At 37.2% G+C, this 13,637-nt stretch overlaps 1 protein-coding gene across 1 annotated transcript in view; it reads left to right on the top strand.

Moving 5' to 3' along the window:
* The window catches only part of PCGF5 (polycomb group ring finger 5), a 144,866-nt gene that overhangs the window by 36,477 nt on the left and 94,752 nt on the right, over positions 1 to 13,637 (top strand). The window contains 1 exon segment of the mRNA XM_043982959.1: positions 1,580 to 1,687. The gene's annotated coding sequence lies outside the window, so the exon portion shown is untranslated.

Genomic DNA, 13,637 nt, shown 5'->3' with positions numbered 1-13,637 from the left:
ATTTTAAAGCACTTACTGCAGTGCCTGGCACACAGTAGGCACCCAATAAATGCTTGTTCCCATCCCCTTTATTACAAAGAAAACACATTTAACAAAACACAAACCTAAATATTATCTTCCAACAACCTGTCCTCTACCACATGTGTTAAGGTCATTTAAAATTCCTTGAAAGTTTCAACCATAGAAATAACTTTGTTCAGTGCCTCTATCGTTATTAAACAAGGTGTACAATAGATAGATCTGTTCATCCAAGGTGTTTGTTGATGTCTTGGAGAATTTCCTGGGCAGAGTCCAAAGAGAAAAGGAATGACTTAGGTATAGATGGTGATGTTCTATCTTAAATGTTTAATCTAGGTGTTCCTGATTATAGTGATTGTACCAAACTCTGAAATACTCTAAGGGATCCACAAAGACTCAAGAGTTTTGTCTAACAATTTACATTGGAAAAACCAAGTGGATGATGAATTTCAAATATCCAAGCTATAATATACTATCTAGTTAGATGGACAGGTACTGCATATGGACAATGAAGGCCAGAATAGAAGAGGAGGAGATCAGTATGGATCCCAAGAGCAGATTAAGTTTTATATACATATATATATATATATGTATATGTATGTATGTATATGTGTGTATATTAATCTATACAAATGTTGGCTATTATTATTCTTTGAAAAATTGAGAAGCCTGTTGAGTGAGTCTTCAAACTCATATTTTAAACTCATACCAAAACCAATTTATACTGATAGGAGTGCAGGGAGTGATGTACAAGATATTTAGAAGGACGTGTAATTGAAGAGCAGGTAGGCTAGTCAAGGTATAACAAAAAGATGGACAGACTCTGTTGAATTCATTTTTTAAATTTTTTTTAAACCTGGGAGAATGGTTCCAGTGTGTTGGGTAGATCCTCTGTGGTGGAGTTATGAGAAGAATCAGTTAGGACAATAAGGCATGGGTAGGTTGGGGTCTGCACTATTAAGCAAAGCACCTGTAGCAAGGAGATCATGGGTCAATTGTGCTGCACAAGGCCAGTGAATCATAGATTTGGAATTGGGAGGACCCTTAGAGGTAGTACAACCACTTCACTTTATAGCAGACAAAAACTGAAAGTCAAAGAGGTTAAATGCCCTGCTCTAGACCACAGGTATTTGTATATCTTTTCTTTTATTGATTATTGAAGACAAGTAGGCAGCCTCATCTAGTGAATGCTAGACTTGGGAGTCAGGAAGACCAGAGTTCAAATCATATCTCCTCTTTGCTAACTTTTAGCCTCATTTTGCTCACTGAACTATAGAGAAAATAACAATACCACTCTCCCCCAGAGAGGTTGTGAGTATCAAATGAGATAATGTATAATATGTACTTTGAAATCACAAAGAATTATTTGTAGACTTAAATAATAAATTGTAAGCCCCTTGAGAGGAGGATCCATGTCATATTTTTGTCTTGTTATTTTATTTAGAATTTTTCTTTGGTAATCTTTTTGATGTCACTAATTATATGTTTATATACTATATACATCCTGCATTGATACAATTTAAACAAACCTTTTTATTTTCCCCTCATTTTTCATTGTTAGGAATGAATTGAAATCCCTGGTAGAAGAGAGCTTTATGAGTGAGTGGATACCAAAAAGAATGCTGTGAAGGTGGTAGAAGGACCACCAGAAGTCAGAGGACAAGAGCTGGTATGCAACTTTATTCATTTTCATTCTATAGTTAAATCCTTCCACACGATTTGCCCTACTGTTGTGCTGTTAAAGTATGATAATATGTTGGCTTAATTCTGTGTGGTTATGAATATGACCTAAAAGAAAGATAGGTAGGAATCTCAGATTGAGTTGTTTTCATTTATCTCACCATGTTTAATGTTATTCCAAGTCTGTGGGAATACAGCTCTTGGAAATATACATTATATCAAGCTCTGGTATAGTGTTGCTCTTGAATTTTAATTGACCCCCCATACATATGAATTCTTGTGATTGCTCAGGGCATTGCTGCATTTAGAACCTTGCCCTACCCTTAAACAAGCCAGAGCTGCTGCTGCTGTATGACCCTCTTTTTTCTGCTATTTGAAAACTTGTGAGGATCTGAAAACCTTGACCCCACCCCTCCCCAATTCCTGGAGCCCTTCCTTCCTCCTTTCCTCACCTACAAATGCCTTCATGGGAAGGGTTGTGGCTGGAGCCCTTAGCAGTATGAGAGGCTACCTTGAGACAAAAAGCGAGGAAATAGTTTGCTGGAGTACAGAGGTGTTCTTGGCTTCCTTGGAACTTGGAACATATTTTCAGCAGCAACAGTAGCAGCAAACAAATATTTATAGGGTATCTACACTACAGTGGTCTATGAGAGACTGATCAACTGGTTTGGAAGTTTAGTTGGGAGAAGAAGCATGGAGTACTGGTTACCCTGAAGAACTGAGTTCATCTTTCTTGGGCTCTGTTTCCTCTTCTGTAAAAAGAGGGTCATATTTGGGGGATCTTTGTGATCTTTTCTATTCTATGATTCCTTATTGAGCTTGAGTAGGAGGGGAGATATTTATGGAAAGACATCTAGCAAACAATTGGAGCTCCAGATTTCTGTTCAATAAACATCTATTAAGTACTTGCTCAAGTCAAGACAAATTAGCAAGCATTTGTTAAGTGCCTACTATGTACCAGGTTCTGTGCTAAGCACTAAGGATACAAAACAAGGCAAAAAAATAGTTCTTACTTTCTTTTGTTTTAATTATTAATTTATAACATTCAGTTTTTTAAAATGTTGAGTTCCAAATTCTCTCCCTTCCTCTCACCCCTTTCCCACTTGTTGAGAAGGCAAGAAATATTACATCAGTTATACATGTGAAATTATGCAAAACATATTTCCATTAGTCATGTTGCACAAAAAAAAAGCAAGAAAAAAAGTGAAAAAATCGTGCTTCAATTGGCAGTCAGTTCTTTCTATGGAGGTGGATGGCATTCTTCATCAAAAGTCTTTTGGGGGGCAGCTAGGTGGTGCAGTAGATAAAGCACCTGCTCTGGATTCAGGAGGGCCTGAGTTCAAATCGCCCCCAGATACTTGACACTTACTAGCTGTGTGAGCCTGGGCAAGTCACTTAATTCTCATTGCCCCGCCCCCCCCCAAAAGTCTTTTGTAACTGTCTTGGATCATTGTATGGATCTGAATAGTTAAATCATTCTTAGTGGATCATTGTACAGTACTGCTGTTATCATATACAGTATTCTGATTCTGCTCACTTTACTTTGCATCAGTTCATGTAAGTCTTCCTATGTTTTTCTGAAACCATTCTCCTTATCATTTTTTATAGCACAATAGTATTCCATCACAATCATATACCACAACTTGTTTAGCCATCCCCTCAGTTTTCAATTCTTTGTCACCACAGAAAGAAGTACTATAATTATTTTTGTATATATAGAACCTTTTTCTTTTATCTCTTTGGGATACAGACCTAGTAGTGGTATTACTCAGTCAAAGGGTATGCACAGTTTTATAGACCTTGGGGCATAGTTCCAAATTGTTCTCCAGAATGGTTGGATCAGTTCACAACTCTACCAATAGTACATTAGTGTTTCCACATCCCTTCCAGCATTTGTCATTTTCTTTTTCTATTGTGTTAGGCATTCTGATAGATATGAGGTGATCCCTCAGAGTTATGTTAATTTGAATATATCTAATTAGTGGCAAATTAGAGCATTTTTTCACATGACTATAGATAGCTTTGATTTCTTCTGAAAAATGCCTATTCATATCCTTTGACTACTTATTAATTGGGGAATAACTCATATTCTCATAAATTTGACTCAGTTCTCAATATATTTGAGAAATGAAGCCTTTATCTGAGAGTCTTGATATAAAAAAAAATTTCCCCAGTTTCCTATTTTACTTCTTTTTTTTTTTTTTTTTTGGTGAGGCAATTGGGGTTAAGTGACTTGCCTATGGTCACACAGCTAGTAAGTGTTAAGTGTCTGAGGCCAGATTTGAACTCAGGTCCTCCTGATTCCAGGGTTGGTGCTCTATCCACTGAGCCACCTAGCTGCCCCTCCTATTTTCCTTCTAATCTTGACTGCATTGGTTTTGTTTGTACAAAATATTTTTAATGTAATCAGAATTATTCATTTTGCTTCCTGTGATCCTCTCCATCACATATTTAAACATAAATTCCTCCCTTAGTCATATATTTGACAGGTAGATTTTTCCATGTTCTCCTTAATTTGCTGATATCACCTTCTATGTCTAAATCATGCAACCGTTTTGACCTTACCTTGATATGTAATATGGCATGTGGGTCACACCTAATTTCCACCCAACCAATTTCTAATTTTCCTAGCAATTTTTACTCAAATAGTGAGTTCTTGTTCCCAAAGCTTGAATCTTTGCATTTACCAAATATTAGATTACTGCGGTTATTTACTACTATGTATTGTGTACCTAATCTATTCCACTGATCCATCACTTAGCCATTACCAGATTGTTTTCACGATTATTACTTTTTAATACAGTTTGAAATCTGGTATGGCTAGGACACCTTCCTTCACATCTTTTTTCATTGATTCCCTTGCTATTCTTTTTTTTTTTTTTTTTTTGTGAGGCAATTGGGGTTAAGTGACTTGCCCAGGGTCACACAGCTAGTAAGTGTTAAGTGTCTGAGTCCAGATTTGAACTCAGGTCCTCCTGAATCCAGGGCACGTGCTTTATCCACTGCGCCATCTAGCTGCCCCGATTCCCTTGCTATTCTTGATGATGAATTTTGTTATTTTTTCTAACTATGTAAAATAATTTTTGGTTGGTCAATTGGTATGGCACTGAATAAATGAATTAATTTCTGTAGAATTATCATTTTTATCATATTGGCTCAGCCAAACCATGTGTGACTAATACTTCTCCAGTTTATATCTGTCTTAATTTGTATAGAAAATATTTTGTAATTGCCTTTATATAGTTTTGAGTTTGCCTTGGTGGGTAGACTTCCAAGAATTTTATGTTGTTTGCAGTTATTTTAAGTGGAATTTCTCTTTCTGTCTCTTCCTACTGGAATTTGTTGGTAGTATATAAAAATGCTCATGATTTATGTGGCTTTGTTTTATATCCTAGAGCATCTAGGTGGCACAGTGGATAGAGTATGGAAGGAAATGGCAAACCATTCTAGTATCTTTGCCAAGGAAACCCCAAATGGGGTCACAAAGAGTCAGACATGACTGAAATAACTGATCACCAGATTTTATATCTTACAACTTTGCTAAAGTTGTTAATTGTTTCAACTAGTTTTTTAGTTGATTCTCTAGGGTTCTGTAAGTATACCATGCCATCATATCATCTGCAAAGCCTGATAGTTTTTTTCCTCATTGTGTACTCTAATTTCTTCAATTTCTTTTACTTCTCTATGGCTAGTATTTCTAGTAAAATATTGAATAATGATGGTGATAATGGGCATCCATCCTTCAACCCTAACTTTACTGTGAAGGCCTCTAGCTTATCCTTATTACAGATAAAGCTTGCTGATAGTTATAGATAGATACTACAGTCATCCCTCAACACTCATGGGTTTTACTTTCTCATTTTTGGTTATTCACATGTTAGCCATCAATAATTAAATGGGAATTTTTGGAGATGTGTGTCATATTGCAGAAAATTGCAGATGATGCACTTACGTAAAGAAAACTAAAAAAAATTTAGTAAGTAAAAAAATGCACAAATATGGCATATTATGAATCCATTTTCATAATTTACTACCATATGTACATAAGATTATTATAAACAGTTAAAATTTGTTAAAAATTTCATTAATGAACTAATGAACTGGGGCGGCTAGGTGGCGCAGTGGATAAAGCACCCGCCCTGGATTCAGGAGTACCTGAGTTCAAATCCGGCCTCAGACACTTGACACTTACTAGCTGTGTGACCCTGGGCAAGTCACTTAACCCCCAAAGCCCCATCCCCCCCCCAAAAAAAAAGAACTAATGAACTAAAGAACTGCTGGCTACTCACACTCTTTGGGAATGCCTCCTCTTTGTCTTTCTACCATCCAGACCCAGTCATGTGATTCTCCGCGGCCCCGCCCCCCCCCCCATCTTTATATCTTGCACTTTCATAGAAGGAAATCCAGGAAGCAGTTGCTACAACTATACACTAGCAGCTGCAAAGACTGTGAGATCCTAATCTTTCTCACATAGAAACTGCAACTTTTTATGGGTCCAAAGTGTTGTTTTACTTGTTTTGTGTGCTAAATAAATATTATCAGAATTATTAAAAATAAAGTTTTGGGATGTGGTCTAGAGTTATTCATGGATTTTCACATTCATTTGCACCCTTACACTCAACTATTAGTTTTATTTCTGAGTTCAGTGCATTTTTTTACTTTCAGTTTTATGAATCTCTCATTTGATGGTTAAGATTCCCGATTTGATGTTTAATTGGAAATTTAAAATTTGTTCTTTTTCTATTTTTTTAGTTACTTACCCAATTCATTAATCTGTTCTTTCTCTGTTTTATTGATGCAAGCATTTAGAGATAAAAATTTTCCTCTGGTTACTACTTTGGCTGCATACCATAAGTTTTGGTATGCTATCTCATTGTTGTCATTCTCTTTAATGAAATTATTTTTGTTTCTATGATTTGTTCTTTGACCCACTCATTCCTTAGGATATTTAGTTTCTGATTAATTTTTAATATGTTTCATTTTCTTTTATTGAATGTAATTTTTATTGCATTATGACCTGAAAAGGATCCATGTAATATTTCTGTTTTTCTCTATTTAGTTTGAGGTTTTTATGTCCTAATACATGGTCAGTTTTTGTGAAAGTACCATGTACAGCTGAGAAAATGGTATACTCTTTTCCAATTCCATTCAGTTTTTTCCAGAGGTCTCTCAAATGTAATCTTTCTAAAACTCTATTCATCTCATTAACTTCTTTCTTATTTATTTTATGGTTAGATTTATCTGGCGCTGAGAGGGGAAATTTGAGTACCTCCACTAGTATAGTTTTTTTTTGTTTGTTTTTTTGGTTTTTGGGGTTTTTTTAGTGGGGCAATGGGGGTTAAGTGACTTGCCCAAGGTCACACAGCTAGTAAGTAAGTGTCAAGTGTCTGAGGCCAGATTTGAACTCAGAAAACTCCTGAATCCAGGGCCGGTGCTTTATCCACTGTGCCACCTAGCCACCCTCTCCACTAGTATAGTTTTACTGTCTATTTCCTTCTGTAACTCATTTAACTTCTTTAAGAATTTGGATGACTGCTAGGTCTATATACCAAAGACATCCCCCAAAAGTGAAAAATATTTATAACAGCTCTTTTCATGGCAGCTAAGAATTGGAAATCAAAAGAATGCCTATCAATTTGAGGATTGCTCAACAAGCCTTGGTATATGATGGTGATGGAATATTATTGTGCTATAAGAAATGACAAGCAAGATGATTTCTGAAAGACCTAGAAAGACTTGTATGAACTGATATATAGTAAAGTGAGCAGAACCAGGAGAACCTTATGCATAGTGACAGCAGTATTGTTTGATGAAGAATTGTGAATGGCTTAACCCTTCTCTGCAATATAATGATCCAAGACAATCCCAAAGAACTAATGATGAAGCATACTATCTACCTCCAAATAAAGAACGGATATTGACTGAACACAGACTGAAACATGCTATTTTTCACTTCCTTTTGTTTTTTCTTTTATTCAAGTTTTCTTATACAAAATGACTAATATGGTAATGTTTTGATTACTTACCACCCCAGGGGGTAGGAGAGGGAGATAAGGAGGGATAAAATTTGGAACTCAAAACTTTAAATAAAAATGTTTATTATTTAAAAAAAGAATTTGGATGCCATGCCATTTGGTGCATATATGTTTAGTATTTAGTTTGCCTACTAATATTGTATCATTGTCTGTGGTACCTTTTAGGAAAATGTAGCTTCCCTGATTAACTATTTTAATTATGTCTGGTTTTGATTTTGTTTTATGTGAGTTCATGATTGTTACCCCTGTCTTTTTTACTTCTTCTGAAGGATAATAGATTCTGTTCCATCCTCTTATTTTTACTCTATGTGTGCCTCTCAGTTTCAAGTGTGTTTCTTATAAACAACATATTGCTGGTTTCTGGTTTCTAATTCATTCTGCTGTGAACTTATATTTTATGGGAGTTCATTCCATTCACATTTGCAGTTATGATTACTATCTCTTTGTTTTCCTCCATTATATTTTTTCCCTGTTTATCCTTTCTCTCCTTTTACCTTGCCTCTCCCCAAAAGGCTGTTTTGCTTCTCACCATTGTTTTCTAACTGTCCTTATCATGACAAAGTTCTTAAGAGTTACAAGTATCATCTCGTATAGGAATGTAAACAGTTTAACTTTATTGAGTTCCTTTTAATTTTTCTTTCATGCCTACCTTTTTATGTTTCTCTTGAGTCTTACATTTGAAAGTCAGATTTTCTATTCAGGTCTTGTCTTTTCATAAGGAATACTTGAAAGCCCTCTGTTTCATTATTTTTCTCCCTGGAGGATTGTACAATACTACGTTTTGTAGGGTAGTTATTCTTGCTTGTAATCCTAGTTTCTTTGCCTTCTGGAATATCATATTCTGAGTCCTCCGCTCCTTTAATGTGGAAGCAGCTAAATCTTGTGTGATCTTAACTATGGCTTCATGATATTTTAATTGTTTCTTTCTGGCTATGTGCAATACTTTTTCCTTGACTTGAGAGCTCTAGAATTTAGTTATACTATTCTTGAGAGTTATTATTTTGGAATCTCAGGAGGTGATCAGTGGATTCTTTAAATTTCTATTTTGCCCTCTGGTTCTAAGATATCAGGGCAGTTTTCATTGATAATTTCTTGAAATAAGATGTGTTGCCTCTTTTTTTCTTTTCTTTTCTTTTTTTCTTTTTTTTGATCATAGGTTTCAGGCCATACCGTAATTCTTAAATCATCTCTCCTTCATATATTTTCCAGGTCAGTTTTTCAGATGAGATATTTCACATTTTCTTTTTTCATTCTTTTGACTTTATTTTATTGTTTCTTGATGTTTCATGGCGTCATTAGCTTCCACTTGCCCAATTCTAATTTTTAAGGAAGTCTTTTCTTCAGTGAACTTTTGTTCTATTGGCCAATTCTGCTTTTTTAAGGAGATTTTCTCTTTGGTAGATTTTCATGCCCTTTTTACTATTTGACCAATTCTGTTTCTTTTTCTTTCTTTTTTTTTTTTTTTTTGCAGGGCAGTGGGGGTTAAGTGACTTGTACAGGGTCACACAGCTAGTAAGTGTCAAGTGTCTGAGGTTGGATTTGAACTCAGGTACTCCTGAATCCAGGGCCGGTGCTTTACCCACTGTGACACCTAGCTGCCCCTGCCAATTCTGTTTCTTAAAGTGTTTTTTTCTTCAGGATTTTTTGTTTCTTTTACCAAACTGTAGACTCTTTTTTATAATTTTCTTTCATCACTCTCATTTCATTTCCCAATTTTTCTTCTACTTTTCATATTTGGTCTTTAAAATCCTTTTTGAGTTCTTCCAGGATTCTTTTTAGGCTCATGTCCAATTCACTTTTTTTTTCCTTTTTGAGACTTCCTCTGAGTTTGTGTCTTGATCTTTCCCATCACCATAGTAGCTTATAATGATCAGGGTTTGTTTTTTTATTGTTGTTGTTGTTGTTGATGATTCATTTTTCCAGTCTATTATTGATTTTTAACTTCATATTAAAGTTGGTCTCTGCTCCTAGAATGGAGGAGGTGCTTTCTCAAGCTTCAGGTTTTTCATGCTACTGTTTTCATAGATAGTTTTGGGAGTCTGTAAGTGTTTGCAAGGCAATATGATCCAAAGAGAAGTGTAATCACTGTTCTCTAGGCCCATGCTCTGGTCTTTACCTAGGAAGGAACCTTGCTTCCCTGTAGCTGCAACTGCTAGCCTTCCTCTTGGCTCTGGAATTATGACCAGGTCCCCTGCTTTCCTGCAGCCTCAAGTTCTAATGCTCCTTTCTGCCTTGAAACTGAGACCAGGGCCCCTGATCTCCTATGACCATAAGCATTAGTTTTCCTCTTCACCCTGGAACTGTGTATTTAGGCATTACAACAGGGTTCTATAGCCAGTGCCAACAAAGGGTCCCCTGGAATCTCTTTCTCGCTAGTTGTCTACCTCCTTTATTATTTCTGGACCAAGAGCTCCTGAAGCTGCTACTGAATCTGTTGCTGGTGTTGCAGAGGCCTGCGTTGCATGCCAGGTTGACCCTCTACCTCAGTGTCACATACCTCTCCTACCAACCCCTTAAATTGTCTTGGCCAGGAAATATGGTTCATCCTGGCCTTTTCTTGGCTCTGCCACTCCGTAAATCGATTTGAGGTGTTCATTTGAAAATTTTTGGAGAGGAATATTGGGAGAGGTTAGCAGAGTTGCTGTCTCTACTCCCGCCACCTTGGCTCTTCCCCTCTAGTCTCAACTTTAAAGGAGCTCTCAACTCAGTGAGGGAAACTGTATGCAAACTACCATGTACAAGCAAAATATATGCAAGACAAATTCGAAATTATTTCAGGCAAGCACTAAGATTAAAGACGACTTAGAAAGTCTATGTAAAGTACTGGTTGGCTATGGGGTTAAAAAGATGAACAAAGATACAAGTTGCCCCCAAGTAATTTATAATCTATGCCTGGAGAATGTGGATGTTATCGAAATAGAGATAATCTTGGAAAATATAAGAAGGAAGGAACTCTGAGGAAGTGAGGCTAGATCAAGAACAGTGATCTGAGTCTTGGGCGATACCTACATTTAGGGCTTGAGAGAAAGAGGCCAAGCCCTTAAAAGAGAGAGATCAAAGAGCCTCCTGTGTCTCCTTAGTTCCTACCATGAGAAAGATTATCTGTTTAAAAGAATGTCCTCATTAAGAGATTGAGAAGTCCTAAGGTGAGTACCTTAAAAAAGTCTCATCTCTCAACCAATATTTCTTTTGTTACTAGAAGGGACATGGTAGTTTGCTACCCATTTCTCCACTCAGCATCCCTGTGCCTTTTCAATTTTAGAATGCCTAGTCTGGCTCTCTTTTCCCTGACCACTACCACTCCTTGCTTCTTCATATCTGTCCATGTGAGACCCGTATTCCATTTTTCCCTAACTTTCCATTGCAACCTCAGGACTCACATTGTATCAAATGAATTAGCAAATACAAAAGCATTAATTCATTCCCAGTTTTGTGTCAAGCACTGTACTAAGCTAAGGATACAAACAGAAAATCAAGATGGCCTCTGCCCTCAAGGAAATCATGCTATAATCAAGAGAGAAAACAATGACAATGCAGCTTCAAGAATGGATGGAGAGGCAGCTAGGTGGCGCAGTGGATAGAGCACTAGCCCTGGAGTCAGGAGTACCTGAGTTCAAATCCAGCCTCAGACACTTAACACTTACTAGGTGTGTGACCCTGGGCAAGTCACTTAACCTCAATTGCCTCACTTTAAAAAAAAAAAAAAGAATGGATGGAAAGGCTGGATTTTCCTCCACTGGAAAAAATAGAGTTGATGACTCCCATTTCATCCTACTGGTGTAAGTAGTCCCTCTAGTTGGCATTCAGAGCCCTCTGTAAATTAGGCCCCTCACCTGCCTTTCCAGTCTTAAATCGCACCCCCACACATACTCATCAGTTCAGTGATACTGGCCTCCTTGATCTTTCTCCATCTGTAGTTCTGGGCATTTTTTTTCTTGCTGTCTCCCATACCAGGTATGCTTTCTCTCCTCGTCTCTGCCTCCTTCAAGTCCCAACTAAAATCCCACTTTGTACAACCTCAATCCCTTGTAATTCTATACCTTCCCTCTGCTGGTATAGAATTACTCTTCATTACCCTATTTGGGGTTTTCTTGGCAAAAATACTGGAATGGGGGCAGCTAGGTGGCGCAGTGGATAAAGCATCGGCCCTGGATTCAGGAGGAGCTGAGTTCAAATCCAGCCTCAGACACTTGACACTTACTAGCTGTATGACCCTGGGCAAGTCACTGAACCTTCATTGCCCCACCCCCAAAAAATAAATTAAAAAAAATAAAATAAATTATTACTGACTGACTTGATTAGCCAAGCACTTTTAGTGGGTTCTTGGATGCCTGGCTAAGGTGAAGGGATAGCAAAAGAGGGCACTCCAATGGTGCCATTAGGTTGGCCAGTTCAGATGGGTTGTATTTTTTTTGTGAGGCAGTTGGGGTTAAGTGACTTGCCCAGGGTCACACAGCTAGTAAGTGTCAAGTGTCTGAGGCCGGGTTTGAACTCAGGTCCTCCTGACCCCAAGGGCAGTGCTCTATCCACTGCATGGCGCAGGTGCCCCCAAGATGAGTTGTATTATTAACAAACTTCCAAAAAGACCTGTACCTCTTCCCCTCTAGGCCCAACTTTAAAGGAGCTCTCAACTCAGTGAGGGAAACAATATGCAAACTACCATGTACAACTACCATGTTATATTTGTATTTTTTTAAATTGGTGTATATGTTACTTCCCCAAGTAGAATGTAAATTCCTTCAAGGCAAATCCTTTTTCATTTCTGTCTTTGTATCTCCAGCACCTAGCACGATGCCTGACACGTAGTAGCTGCTTAATAAATGCTGGTTGAATTGAATTGAATTGAAGGACAGGAACCCTTGTCTGGTATCATAGAACCAGGACAAAATAGTGGTGTAGAAGTTGAGAGAGGAGAATGTTTCAAGAAGGATGAATTATCAGTAGATAGCACAGAGAAGTCCAGAAAAAGCAGTGTTCTTTGCCCTACACATTCATTTTGGTGGAGAAGAAAACTGTAAACACAAACAAAATATTACTTTTCTGGGTTTGACAAACACCATAATGGAGACTGGCTGTTAGAGACTATTTGGCAGTTTTCTAATAAATCCTTTAAACAAATAAACAACTTTTAAAATTTCACTCAAAGTATCTCTAACATCAGCCCATTATATTCCTAAAGAGATAAATGGCCATTGTTAGCTGATGATGGCTATAAAAAGAGGCATATGCCATGTGAAGTGGATGTTCTGTACACAGCACAGCCATAGGATTTGGAGTCTTGGCCATGGATATGTGCTGTGCTTCTTAGGGAAACTAGCAAACCTATTCCAGTTCCTCATGGTGCTAGACACCTGCTGCCATTTAGATGGCACCTGTTTTCTGCTGTTCTGTCTCTCACTCATCATGATCTACACATTTTTATCAGTGAGACTCAGGCACGTTTGAGATCCTGGATTGGACCCAATCTCTGTGTATCTTTTACAGTCTCTCAAAAATTAGTGTGAAAAGTAAGTAAGAAAGTCATTTTGCATTTTGCATAGCCTCTTCTCTGTCATATGCCCAAGAATAAGTCTTATACATTCTCCAATCTCTGTAGAAATTTATAGATATTAACTATTGTGTTTACAAACTAGGAGAGTAAATGCAAAAAAGTGGAATACGGGATCAAATAGGAAAATAAATCCCAGTTATTTCTTTAATCCATCTATTATAAGGATTTATCGTCAAGCCTCCAATATTTGCTCCCTTTCAAACCCTAAACAAGTCATTATACCTCTGTGCCTCTGTGGGCAATTTCCTGGATTTATCTGCTAACTTGATTGAGGGAATTCCCACTTGAGGAATTTCAGTTTCCCAAGTTGAGGTGATCACAGATCTTTGTATATCCCTGTTCATGATTTTATG

Source organism: Dromiciops gliroides, chromosome 2 (genome assembly GCF_019393635.1).
Source record: "Dromiciops gliroides isolate mDroGli1 chromosome 2, mDroGli1.pri, whole genome shotgun sequence".
NCBI classification, from domain to species: Eukaryota; Metazoa; Chordata; class Mammalia; order Microbiotheria; family Microbiotheriidae; genus Dromiciops; species Dromiciops gliroides.
This window is presented reverse-complemented; position numbering and strand designations above follow the sequence as displayed.